This window comes from Camelus dromedarius, chromosome 35 (assembly GCF_036321535.1).
Source record: "Camelus dromedarius isolate mCamDro1 chromosome 35, mCamDro1.pat, whole genome shotgun sequence".
NCBI classification, from domain to species: Eukaryota; Metazoa; Chordata; class Mammalia; order Artiodactyla; family Camelidae; genus Camelus; species Camelus dromedarius.
The window spans coordinates 872,554-887,241 of record NC_087470.1 but is presented as its reverse complement, the minus strand read 5'-3'; positions in this window follow the sequence as shown (position 1 = coordinate 887,241).

Below are 14,688 nucleotides of genomic sequence, written 5' to 3'. Positions count from 1 at the left end.
TTGTGAAATCCCTCCTTCACCTAGCTTGTTGGGAACACAAAGTTTCTTTTCAGTTGCAAACTATAATCCATATATATATATGGGGAGGTACTAGCTCCTACTTTGTTTTACAGTGAAAAATGGAAGGAACTTCAAACCGGCACTAGGAAACAGACTGAGAAACCAGAGTAAAAGTTTCTCCTGCAACCCGTTCCCTTTGTGCTAGATGAACGAACGTCTCTCCACATGCTCAGTTCTGAGAGATAAGTTTGTGTGAAAGCCGTCCTTCAACTAGCTTGTTGGGAACACAATGTTTCTTTTCAGTAGCAAACTCCACTCCATATATATATATGGGGAGGTTCTAGACCCAACTCGGTTTTACAGTGAAAACTGCAGGAAATTCAAACCGGCACTAGGTAACAGACTGAGAAACCAGAGTAAAAGTTTCTCCTGCAACCCGTTCCCATTGTGCTAGATGAACGAACGTCTCTCCACATTCTCAGTTCTGAGAGATAAGTGTGTGTGAAATCCGTCCTTCACCTAGCTTGTTGGGAACACATAGTTTGTTTTAAGTTGCAAACTCCACTCCATACATATATATGGGGAGGTTCTAGCTCCAACTCTGTTTTACAGTGAAAACTGCAGGATCTTCAAACCGGCACTACGTTACACAATAAGAAACCAGAGTAATAGTTTCTCCTACAACCCGTTCCCTTTGGGCTAGATGAACGAACGTCTCTCCAGATGCTCAGTTCTGAGAGATAAGTGTGTGTGAAAGCCGTCCTTCACCTAGCTTGTTGGGAACACAAAGTTTCTTTTCAGATGCACACTCCACTCCATACATATATATGGGGATGTACTAGCTCCAACTCGGTTTTACAGTGAAAACTGCAGGATCTTCAAACCGGCACTACGTAATAGAATAATAAACCAGAGTAAAAGTTTCTCCTACAACCCGTTCCATTTGTGCTAGATGAACGAACGTCTCTCCAGATGCTCAGTTCTGAGAGATAAGTGTGTGTGAAAGCCGTCCTTCACCTAGCTTGTTGGGAACACAAAGTTTCTTTTCAGTTGCAAACACCACTTCATACATATATATGTGGAGGTACTAGCTCCAACTCGGTTTTACAGTGAAAACTGCAGGAACGTCAAACCGGCACTAGGAAACAGACTGAGAAACCAGAGTAAAAGTTTCTCCTGCAACCCGTTCCCTTTGTGCTAGATGAACGAACGTCTCCCACATGCTCAGTTCTGAGAGATATGTGTGTGTGAAAGCCGTCCTTCAACTAGCTTGTTGGGAACACAAAGTTTCTTTTCAGATGCAAACTCCACTCCATACATATATATGGGGAGGTACTAGCTCCAACTCGGTTTTACAGTGAAAACTGCAGGAACTTCAAACCGGCACTAGGTAACAGACTGAGAAACCAGAGTAATAGTTTCTCCTACAACCCGTTCCCTTTGTGCTTGATGAACGAACGTCTCTCCACATGCTCAGTTCTGAGGGATAAGTGTGTGTGAAAGCCGTCCTTCACATAGCTTGTTGGGAACACAAAGTTTCTTTTCAGATGCAAACTCCACTCCATACATATATATGGGGAGGTACTAGCTCCAACTCGGTTTTACAGTGAAAACTGCAGGAACTTCAAACCGGCACTAGGTAACAGACTGAGAAACCAGAGTAATAGTTTCTCCTACAACCCGTTCCCTTTGTGCTAGATGAACGAACGTCTCTCCACATGCTCAGTTCTGAGGGATAAGTGTGTGTGAAAGCCGTCCTTCACATAGCTTGTTGGGAACACAAAGTTTCTTTTCAGATGCAAACTCCACTCCATACATATATATGGGGAGGTTCTAGCTCCAAATCGGTTTTACAGTGAAAACTGCAGGATCTTCAAAACGGCACTACGTTACACAATAAGAAACCAGAGTAAAAGTTTCTCCTACAACCCGTTCCCTTTGTGCTAGATGAACGAACGTCTCTCCAGATGCTCAGTTCTGAGAGATAAGTGTGTGTGAAAGCCGTCCTTCACCTTGCTTGTTGGGAACACAAAGTTTCTTTTCAGTTGCAAACACCAATTCATACATATATATGTGGAGGTACTAGCTCCAACACGGTTTTACAGTGAAAACTGCAGGAACGTCAAACCGGCACTAGGAAACAGACTGAGAAACCAGAGTAAAAGTTTCTCCTGCAACCCGTTCCCTTTGTGCTAGATGAACGAACGTCTCCCACATGCTCAGTTCTGAGAGATATGTGTGTGTGAAAGCCTTCCTTCACCTAGCTTGTTGGGAACACAAAGTTTCTTTTCAGATGCACACTCCACTCCATACAAATATATGGGGAGGTACTAGCTCCAACTCGGTTTTACAGTGAAAACTGCAGGATCTTCAAACCGGCACTACGTAATAGAATAAGAAACCAGAGTAAAAGTTTCTCCTACAACCCGTTCCCTTTTTGCTAGATGAACGAACGTCTCTCCAGATGCTCAGTTCTGAGAGATAAGTGTGTGTGAAAGCCGTCCTTCACCTAGCTTGTTGGGAACACAAAGTTTCTTTTCAGTTGCAAACACCACTTCATACATATATATGTGGAGGTACTAGCTCCAACTCGGTTTTACACTGAAAACTGCAGGAACGTCAAACCGGCACTAGGAAACAGACTGAGAAACCAGAGTAAAAGTTTCTCCTGCAACCCGTTCCCTTTGTGCTAGATGAACGAACGTCTCCCACATACTCAGTTCTGAGAGATATGTGTGTGTGAAAGCCGTCCTTCACCTAGCTTGTTGGGAACACAAAGTTTCTTTTCAGATGCAAACTCCACTCCATACATATATATGGGGAGGTACTAGCTCCAACTCGGTTTTACAGTGAAAACTGCAGGAACTTCAAACCGGCACTAGGAAACAGACTGAGAAACCAGAGTAAAATTTTCTCCTACAACCCGTTCCTTTTGTGCTAGATGAACGAACGTCTCTCCACATGCTCAGATCTGTGGGATAAGTGTGTGTGAAACCGTACTTCAACTAGCTTGTTGGGAACACAAAGTTTCTTTTCAGTTGCAAACTCCACTCCATACATATATAAGGGGAGGTTCTAGCTCCAACTCGGTTTTACAGTGAAAACTGCAGGAACATCAAACCGGCACTAGGAAACAGACTGAGAAACCAGAGTAAATGTTTCTCCTGCAACCCGTTCCCTTTGTGCTTGATGAACGAACGTCTCTCCACATGCTCAGTTCTGAGGGATATGTGTGTGTGAAAGCCATGCTTCACATAGCTTGTTGGGAACACAAAGTTTCTTTTCAGTTGCAATCTCCATTCCATACATATATAGGGGGTTGTACTGTCTCCAACTCGGTTTTACAGTGAAAACTGCAGGAATTTCAAACCGGCCCTAGGAAACAGACTGAGAAACCAGAGTAAAAGTTTCTCCTGCAACCCGTTCCCTTTGTGCTAGATGAACGAAAGTCTCTCCACATGCTCAGTTCTGTGGGATAAGTGTTTGTAAAAGCCGTCCTTCACCTAGCTTGTTGGGAACACAAACATTCTTTTCAGTTGCAAACTCCACTCCATATATATATATAAGGGCAGGTACTAGCTCCAACTCTGTTTTACAGTGAAAACTGCAGGAAATTCAAACCGGCACTTGGAAACAGACTGAGAAACCAGAGTAATAGTTTCTCCTGCAACCCGTTCCCTTTGTGCTAGATGAACGAACGTCTCTCCACATGCTCAGTTCTGAGAGATAAGTGTGTGTGAAAGCCGTTCTTCACCATGCTTGTTCTGAACACAAAGTTTCTTTTCATTTGCCAACTCCACTTCATACATATATATGTGGTGGTACTAGATCCAACTCTGTTTTACAGTGAAAACTGCAGGAACTTCAAAGCGGCACTAGGAAATACACTGAGAAACCAGAGTAAAAGTTTCTCCTGCAACACGTTCCCATTGTGCTAGATGAACGAACTTCTCTCCACATGCTCAGTTCTGAGAGATAAGTGTGTGTGAAAGCCGTCCTTCACCTAGCTTGTTGGGAACACAAAATTTCTTTTCAGTTGCGAAATCCAATCCATACATATATATGGGGAGGTTCTAGCTTCAACTCGGTATTACAGTGAAAACTGCATGAACTTCAAACCGGCACTCGGAAACAGACTAAGAAACCAGAGTAAAAGTTTCTCCTGCAACCTGTTCCCTTTGTGCTAGATGAACGAACGTCTCTCCACATGCTCAGTTCTGAGGGATAAGTGTGTGTGAAGGCCGTTCTTCAAGTAGCTTGTTGGGAACACAAAGTTTCTTTTCAGTTGCAAACCCTACTCCATACATATATATGGGGAGGTACTAGCTCCAACTCGGTTTTACAGTGAAAACTGCAGGAATTTCAAACCGGCACTAGGTAACAGACTGAGAAACCAGAGTAAAAGTTTCTCCTACAACCCGTTCCCTTTGTGCTAGATGAACGAACGTCTCTCCACATGCTCAGTTCTCAGGGATAAGTGTGTGTGAAAGCCGTCCTTCACTTAGCTTGTTGGGAACACAAAGATTCTTTTCAGTTGCAAACTCCACTCCATACATATATATGGGGAGGTACTAGCTCCAACTCGGTTTTACAGTGAAAACTGCAGAAACTTCAAACCGGCACTAGGTAACAGACTGAGAAACCAGAGTAATAATTTCTCCTACAACCCGTTCCCTTTGTGCTAGATGAACGAACGTCTCTCCACATGCTCAGTTCTGAGGGATAAGTGTGTGTGAAAGCCGTCCTTCACATAGCTTGTTGGGAACACAAAGTTTCTTTTCATTTGCAAACCCCACTTCATACATATATATGTGGTGGTACTAGATCCAACTCGGGTTTACAGTGAAAACTGCAGGAACTTCAAAACGGCACTAGGAAACAGACTGAGAAACGAGAGTAAAAGTTTCTCCGGCAACCCGTTCCCATTGTGCTAGATGAACGAACGTCTCTCCACATGCTCAGTTCTGTGGGATAAGTGTTTGTGAAAGCCGTACTTCACCTAGCTTGTTGGGAACACATAGTTTGTTTTAAGTTGCAAACTCCACTCCATACATATATATGGGGAGGTTCTAGCTCCAACTCGGTATTACAGTGAAAACTGCAGGATCTTCAAACCGGCACTACGTTACAGAATAAGAAACCAGAGTAAAAGTTTCTCCTACAACCCGTTCCCTTTGTGCTAGATGAACGAACGTCTCTCCAGATGCTCAGTTCTAATAGATAAGTGTGTGTGAAAGCCGTCCTTCACCTTGCTTGTTGGGAACACAAAGTTTCTTTTCAGTTGCAAACACCTCTTCATACATATATATGTGGAGGTACTAGCTCCAACAAGGTTTTACAGTGAAAACTGCAGGAAATTCAAACCGGCACTAGGAAACAGACTGAGAAACCAGAGTAAAAGTTTCTCCTGCAACCCGTTCCCTTTGTGCTAGATGAACGAACGTCTCTCCACATGCTCAGTTCTGAGAGATAAGTGTGTGTGAAAGCCGTTCTTCACCATGCTTGTTCTGAACACAAAGTTTCTTTTCATTTGCCAACTCCACTTCATACATATATATGTGGTGGTACTAGATCCAACTCTGTTTTACAGTGAAAACTGCAGGAACTTCAAAGCGGCACTAGGAAATACACTGAGAAACCAGAGTAAAAGTTTCTCCTGCAACACGTTCCAATTGTGCTAGATGAACGAACTTCTCTCCACATGCTCAGTTCTGAGAGATAAGTGTGTGTGAAAGCCGTCCTTCACCTAGCTTGTTGGGAACACAAAATTTCTTTTCAGTTGCGAAATCCAATCCATACATATATATGGGGAGGTTCTAGCTTCAACTCGGTATTACAGTGAAAACTGCATGAACTTCAAACCGGCACTCGGAAACAGACTGAGAAACCAGAGTAAAAGTTTCTCCTGCAACCTGTTCCCTTTGTGCTAGATGAACGAACGTCTCTCCACATGCTCAGTTCTGAGGGATAAGTGTGTGTGAAGGCCGTACTTCAAGTAGCTTTTTGGGAACACAAAGTTTCTTTTCAGTTGCAAACCCTACTCCATACATATATATGGGGAGGCACTAGCTCCAACTCGGTTTTACAGTGAAAACTGCAGGAATTTCAAACCGGCACTAGGTAACAGACTGAGAAACCAGAGTAAAAGTTTCTCCTACAACCCGTTCCCTTTGTGCTAGATGAACGAACGTCTCTCCACATGCTCAGTTCTCAGGGATAAGTGTGTGTGAAAGCCGTCCTTCACTTAGCTTGTTGGGAACACAAAGATTCTTTTCAGTTGCAAACTCCACTCCATACATATATATGGGGAGGTAATAGCTCCAACTCTGTTTTACAGTGAAAACTGCAGAAACTTCAAACCGGCACTAGGTAACAGACTGAGAAACCAGAGTAATAATTTCTCCTACAACCCGTTCCCTTTGTGCTAGATGAACGAACGTCTCTCCACATGCTCAGTTCTGAGGGATAAGTGTGTGTGAAAGCCGTCCTTCACATAGCTTGTTGGGAACACAAAGTTTCTTTTCATTTGCAAACCCCACTTCATACATATATATGTGGTGGTACTAGATCCAACTCGGGTTTACAGTGAAAACTGCAGGAACTTCAAAACGGCACTAGGAAACAGACTGAGAAACGAGAGTAAAAGTTTCTCCGGCAACCCGTTCCCATTGTGCTAGATGAACGAACGTCTCTCCACATGCTCAGTTCTGTGGGATAAGTGTTTGTGAAAGCCGTACTTCACCTAGCTTGTTGGGAACACATAGTTTGTTTTAAGTTGCAAACTCCACTCCATACATATATATGGGGAGGTTCTAGCTCCAACTCGGTATTACAGTGAAAACTGCAGGATCTTCAAACAGGCACTACGTTACAGAATAAGAAACCAGAGTAAAAGTTTCTCCTACAACCCGTTCCCTTTGTGCTAGATGAACGAACGTCTCTCCAGATGCTCAGTTCTGAGAGATAAGTGTGTGTGAAAGCCGTCCTTCACCTTGCTTGTTGGGAACACAAAGTTTCTTTTCAGTTGCAAACACCTCTTCATACATATATATGTGGAGGTACTAGCTCCAACACGGTTTTACAGTGAAAACTGCAGGAACGTCAAACCGGCACTAGGAAACAGACTGAGAAACCAGAGTAAAAGTTTCTCCTGCAACCCGTTCCCTTTGTGGTAGATGAACGAACATCTCCCACATGCTCAGTTCTGAGAGATATGTGTGTGTGAAAGCCGTCCTTCACCTAGCTTGTTGGGAACACAAAGTTTCTTTTCAGATGCACACTCCACTCCATACATATATATGGGGAGGTACTAGCTCCAACTCGGTTTTACAGTGAAAACTGCAGGATCTTCAAACCGGCACTACGTAATAGAATAAGAAACCAGAGTAAAAGTTTCCCCTACAACCCGTTCCCTTTGTGCTAGATGAACGAACGTCTCTCCAGATGTTCAGTTCTGGGAGATAAGTGTGTGTGAAAGCCGTCCTTCACCTAGCTTGTTGGGAACACAAAGTTTCTTTTCAGTTGCAAACACCACTTCATACATATATATGTGGAGGTACTAGCTCCAACTCGGGTTTACAGTGAAAACTGCAGGAACGTCAAACCGGCACTAGGAAACAGACTGAGAAACCAGAGTAATAGTTTCTCCTGCAACCCGTTCCCTTTGTGCTAGATGAACGAACGTCTCCCACATGCTCAGTTCTGAGAGATATGTGTGTGTGAAAGCCGTCCTTCACCTAGCTTGTTGGGAACACAAAGTTTCTTTTCAGATGCAAACTCCACTCCATACATATATATGGGGAGGTACTAGCTCCAACTCGGTTTTACAGTGAAAACTGCAGGAACTTCAAACCGGCACTAGGAAACAGACTGAGAAACCAGAGTAAAATTTTCTCCTACAACCCGTTCCTTTTGTGCTAGATGAACGAACGTCTCTCCACATGCTCAGATCTGTGGGATAAGTGTGTGTGAAAGCCGTACGTCAACTAGCTTGTTGGGAACACAAAGTTTCTTTTCAGTTGCAAACTCCACTCCATACATATATAAGGGGAGGTTCTAGCTCCAACTCGGTTTTACAGTGAAAACTGCAGGAACATCAAACCGGCACTAGGAAACAGACTGAGAAACCAGAGTAAATGTTTCTCCTGCAACCCGTTCCCTTTGTGCTTGATGAACGAACGTCTCTCCACATGCTCAGTTCTGAGGGATATGTGTGTGTGAAAGCCATGCTTCACATAGCTTGTTGGGAACACAAAGTTTCTTTTCAGTTGCAATCTCAACTCCATACATATATAGGGGGATGTACTGTCTCCAACTCGGTTTTACAGTGAAAACTGCAGGAATTTCAAACCGGCACTAGGAAACAGACTGAGAAACCAGAGTAAAAGTTTCTCCTGCAACCCGTTCCCTTTGTGCTAGATGAACGAACGTCTCTCCACATGCTCAGTTCTGTGGGATAAGTGTTTGTAAAAGCCGTCCTTCACCTAGCTTGTTGGGAACACAAACATTCTTTTCAGTTGCAAACTCCACTCCATATATATATATGGGCAGGTACTAGCTCCAACTCTGTTTTACAGTGAAAACTGCAGGAACTTCAAACCGGCACTAGGAAACAGACTGAGAAACCAGAGTAAAAGTTTCTCCTGCAACCCGTTCCCTTTGTGCTAGATGAACGAACGTCTCTCCACATGCTCAGTTCTGAGAGATAAGTGTGTGTGAAAGCCGTCCTTCAACATGCTTGTTGGGAACACAAAGTTTCTTTTCACTTGCAAACTCCACTTAATACATATATATGTGGAAGTACTAGCTCCAACTCGGTTTTACAGTGAAAACTGCAGGAACTTCAAACCGGCACTTGGAAACAGACTGAGAAACCAGAGTAAAAGTTTCTCCTGCAACCCGTTCCCTTTGTGATAGATGAGCGAACGTCTCCCACATGCTCAGTTCTGAGAGATAAGTGTGTGTGAAAGCCGTCCTTAACCTAGCTTGTTGGGAACACAAAGTTTCTTTAAGTTGCAAACTCCACTCCATACATATATATGGGGAGGTACTAGCTCCAACTCTGTTTTACAGAGAAATCTGCAGGAACTTCAAACCTTCACTAAGAAACAGACTGAGAAAACAGAGTAAAAATTTCTCCTGCAACCCGTTCCCTTTGTGCTAGATGAACGAACGTCTCTCCACATGCTCAGTTCTGAGATATAAGTCTGTGTGAAAGCCGTCCTTCACCTAGCTTGTTGGGAACACAAAGTTTCTTTTCTGTTGCAAACACCACTCCATACATATATATGGGGAGGTACTAGCTCCAACTCGGTTTTACAGTGAAAACTGCAGGAACTTCAAACCGGTACTAGGTAACAGACTGAGAAACCAGAGTAAAATTTTCCCCTATAATCCGTTCCCTTTGTGCTAGATGAACGAAAGTCTCTCCACATGCTCAGTTCTGAGGGAAAAGTTTGTGTAAAAGCCGACCTTCACTTAGCTTGTTGGGAACACAAAGTTTCTTTCCAGTTGCAAACTCCACTCCATACATATATATGGGGAGGTACTAGCTCCAACCCGGTTTTACAGAGAAAACTGCAGGAACTTCAAACCGGCACTAGGAAACAGACTGAGAAACCAGAGTAAAAGTTTCCCCTCCAACCCGTTCCCTTTGTGCTAGATGAACGAACGTCTCTCCACATGCTCAGTTCTGAGAGAAAAGTGTGTGTGAAAGCTGTCCTTCACAATGCTTGTTGGGAACACAAAGTTTCTTTTCATTTGCAAACCCCACTTCATACATATATATGTGGTGGTACTAGATCCAGCTCGGGTTTACAGTGAAAACTGCAGGAACTTCAAACCGGCACTAGGAAACAGACTGAGAAACCAGAGTAAAAGTTTCTCCGGCGACCCGTTCCCATTGTGCTAGATGAACGAACGTCTCTCCACATGCTCAGTTCTGTGGGATAAGTGTTTGTGAAAGCCGTACTTCACCTAGCTTGTTGGGAACACATAGTTTGTTTTAAGTTGCAATCTCCACTCCATACATATATATGGGGAGGTTCTAGCCCCAACTCGGTATTACAGTGAAAACTGCAGGAACTTCAAACCGGCACTAGGAAACAGACTGAAAAACCAGACTAAAAGTTTCTCCTGCAACCCGTTCCCTTTGTGCTTGATGAACGAACGTCTCTCCACATGCTCAGTTCTGAGGGATATGTGTGTGTGAAAGCCATCCTTCACATATCTTGTTGGGAACACAAAGTTTCTTTTCAGTTGCAATCTCCACTCCATACATATATATGGAATTGTACTATCTCCAACTCGGTTTTACAGTGAAAACTGCAGGATCTTCAAACATGCACTACGTTACAGAATAAGAAACCAGAGTAAAAGTTTCTCCTACAACCCGTTCCCTTTGTTCTAGATGAACGAACGTCTCTCCAGATGCTCAGTTCTGAGAGATAAGTGTGTGTGAAAGCCGTCCTTCACCTAGCTTGTTGGGAACACAAAGTTTCTTTTCAGTTGCAAACACCACTTCATACATATATATGTGGAGGTACTAGCTCCAACACGGTTTTACAGTGAAAACTGCAGGAACGTCAAACCGGCACTAGGAAACAGACTGAGAAACCAGAGTAAAAGTTTCTCCTGCAACCCGTTCCATTTGTGCTAGATGAACGAACGTCTCCCACATGCTCAGTTCTGAGAGATATGTGTGTGTGAAAGCCGTCCTTCACCTAGCTTGTTGGGAACACAAAGTTTCTTTTCAGATGCAAACTCCAATCCATACATATATATGGGGAGGTACTAGCTCCAACTCGGTTTTACAGTGAAAACTGCAGGATCTTCAAACCGGCACTACGTAACAGAATAAGAAACCAGAGTAAAAGTTTCTCCTACAACCCGTTCCCTTTGTGCTAGTTGAACGAACGTCTCTCCAGATGCTCAGTTCTGAGAGATAAGTGTGTGTGAAAGTCGTCCTTCACCTAGCTTGTTGGGAACACAAAGTTTCTTTTCAGTTGCAAACACCACTTCATACATATATATGTGGAGGTACTAGCTCCAACTCGGTTTTACAGTGAAAACTGCAGGAACGTCAAACCGGCACTAGGAAACAGACTGAGAAACCAGAGTAAAAGTTTCTCCTGCAACCCGTTCCCTTTGTGCTAGATGAACGAACGTCTCTCCACATGCTCAGTTCTGAGGGATAAGTGTGTGTGAAAGCCGTCCTTCACATAGCTTCTTGGGAACACAAAGTTTCTTTTCAGTTGCAAACTCCACTCCATATATATGTATGGGGTGGTACTAGCTCCAACTCGGTTTTACAGTGAAAACTGCAGGAACTTCAAACTGGCACTAGGAAACAGACTGAGAAACCAGAGTAAAAGATTCCCCTGCACCCCGTTCCTTTGTGCTAGATGAACGAACGTCTCTCCACATGCTCAGTTCTGAGGGATAAGTGTGCGTGAAAGCCGTCCTTCACGTAGCTTGTTGGGAACACAAAGTTCCTTTTCAGTTGCAAACTCCACTCCATATATATATATGGGGTGGTACTAGCTCCAACTCGGTTTTACAGTGAAAACTGCAGGAACTTCAAACTGGCACTAGGAAACAGACTGAGAAACCAGAGTAAAAGATTCCCCTGCAACCCGTTCCCTTTGTGCTAGATGAACGAACGTCTCTCCACATGCTCAGTTCTGAGAGAAAAGTGTGTGTGAAAGCTGTCCTTCACAATGCTTGTTGGGAACACAAAGTTTCTTTTCATTTGCAAACCCCACTTCATACATATATATGTGGTGGTACTAGATCCAACTCGGGTTTACAGTGAAAACTGCAGGAATTTCAAACCGGCACTAGGGAACAGACTGAGAAACCACAGTAAAAGTTTCTCCTGCAACCCGTTCCCTTTGTGCTAGATGAAAGAACGTCTCTCCACATGCTCAGTTCTGTGGGATAAGTGTTTGTAAAAGCCGTCCTTCACCTAGCTTGTTGGGAACACAAACATTCTTTTAAGTTGCAAACTCCACTCCATATATATATATGGGCAGGTACTAGCTCCAACTCTGTTTTACAGTGAAAACTGCAGGAACTTCAAACCGGCACTAGGAAACAGACTGAGAAACCAGAGTAAAAGTTTCTCCGGCAACCCGTTCCCTTTGTGCTAGATGAACGAACGTCTCTCCACATGCTCAGTTCTGAGAGATAAGTGTGTGTGAAAGCCGTCCTTCAACATGCTTGTTGGGAACACAAAGTTTCTTTTCACTTGCAAACTCCACTTAATACATATATATGTGGAAGTACTAGCTCCAACTCGTTTTACAGTGAAAACTGCAGGAACTTCAAACCGGCACTAGGAAACAGACTGAGAAACCAGAGTAAAAGTTTCTCCTGCAACCCGTTCCCTTTGTGATAGATGAGCGAACGTCTCCCACATGCTCAGTTCTGAGAGGTAAGTGTGTGTGAAAGCCGTCCTTCACCTAGCTTGTTGGGAACACAAAGTTTCTTTAAGTTGCAAACTTCACTCCATACATATATATGGGGAGGTACTAGCTCCAACTCGGTTTTACAGAGAAAACTGCAGGAACTTCAAACCTTCACTAAGAAACAGACTGAGAAAACAGAGTAAAAGTTTCTCCTGCATCCCGTTCCCTTTGTGCTAGATGAACGAACGTCTCTCCACATGCTCAGTTCTGAGATATAAGTCTGTGTGAAAGCCGTCCTTCACCTAGCTTGTTGGGAACACAAAGTTTCTTTTCAGTTGCCAACACCACTCCATACATATATATGGGGAGGTACTTGCTCCAACTCGGTTTTACAGTGAAAACTGCAGGAACTTCAAACCGGTACTAGGTAACAGACTGAGAAACCAGAGTAAAATTTTCTCCTATAATCCGTTCCCTTTGTGCTAGATGAACGAACGTCTCTCCACATGCTCAGTTCTGAGGGAAAAGTTTGTGTAAAAGCCGTCCTTCACTTAGCTTGTTGGGAACACAAAGTTTCTTTCCAGTTGCAAACTCCACTCCATACATATATATGGGGAGGTACTAGCTCCAACCCGGTTTTACAGAGAAAACTGCAGGAACTTCAAACCGGCACTAGGAAACAGATTGAGAAACCAGAGTAAAAGTTTCTCCTACAACCCGTTCCCTTTGTGCTAGATGAACGAACGTCTCTCCACATGCTCAGTTCTGAGAGATATGTGTGTGTGAAAGCCGTCCTTCACCTAGCTTGTTGGGAACACAAAGTTTCTTTAAGTTGCATACTACACTCCATACATATATATGGGGAGGTACTAGCTCCAACTCTGTTTTACAGTGAAAACTGCAGGAACTTCAAACCGGCACTAGGAAACAGACTGAGAAAACAGAGTAAAAGTTTCTCCTACAACACGTTCCCTTTGTGCTAAATGAACGAACGTCTCTCCAGATGCTCAGATCTGAGAGATATGTGTGTGTGAAAGCCGTCCTTCAGCTAGCTTGTTGGGAACACAAAGTTTCTTTTCAGTTGCAAACTACACTCCATACAAATATAGGGGGAGGCACTAGCTCCAACACTGTTTTACAGTGAAAACTGCAGGAACTTCAAACCGGCACTAGGAAACAGACTGAGAAACCAGAGTAAAAGTTTCTCCTACAAATCGTTCACTTTGTGCTAGATGAACGAACGTCTCTCCACATGCTCAGTTCTGTGGGATAAGTGTTTGTGAAATCCCTCCTTCACCTAGCTTGTTGGGAACACAAAGTTTCTTTTCAGTTGCAAACACCACTCGATACATATATATGGGGAGGTTCTAGCTCCAACTCGGTTTTACTGTGAAAACTGCAGAAACTTCAAACCAGCACTAGGAAACAGACTGCGAAACCAGAGTAAAAGTTTCTCCTGCAACCCGTTCCATTTTTGCTAGATGAACGAACGTCTCTCCACATGCTCAGTTCTGAGGGATAAGTGTGTGTGAAAACCGTACTTCACATAGCTTGTTGGGAACACAAAGTTACTTTTCAGTTGCAAACTCCACTCCATAAATATATATGGGGAAGTACTAGGTCCAACTCGGTTTTACAGTGAAAACAGCAGGAACTTCAAACCGGCACTACGAAACAGACTGAGAAACCAGAGTAAAAGTTTCACCTGCAACTCGTTCCCTTTGTGCTAGATGAACGAACGTCTCTCCAGATGCTCGGTTCTGAGAGATAAGTGTGTTTGAAAGCCGTTCTTCACCATGCTTGTTCTGAACACAAAGTTTCTTTTCATTTGCCAACTCCACTTCATACATATATATGTGGTGGTACTAGATCCAACTCGGTTTTACAGTGAAAACTGCAGGAACTTCAAACCGGCACTAGGAAACAGACTGAGAAACCAGAGTAAAAGTTTTTCCTGGAACCCGTTCCCATTGTGCTAGATGAACGAACGTCTCTCCACATGCTCAGTTCTGAGAGATAAGTGTGTGTGAAAGCCGTCCTTCACCTAGCTTGTTGGGAACACAAAGTTTCTTTAAGTTGCAAACTTCACTCCATACATATATATGGGGAGGTACTAGCTCCAACTCGGTTTTACAGAGAAAACTGCAGGAACTTCAAACCTTCACTAAGAAACAGACTGAGAAAACAGAGTAAAAGTTTCTCCTGCATCCCGTTCCCTTTGTGCTAGATGAACGAACGTCTCTCCACATGCTCAGTTCTGAGATATAAGTCTGTGTGAAAG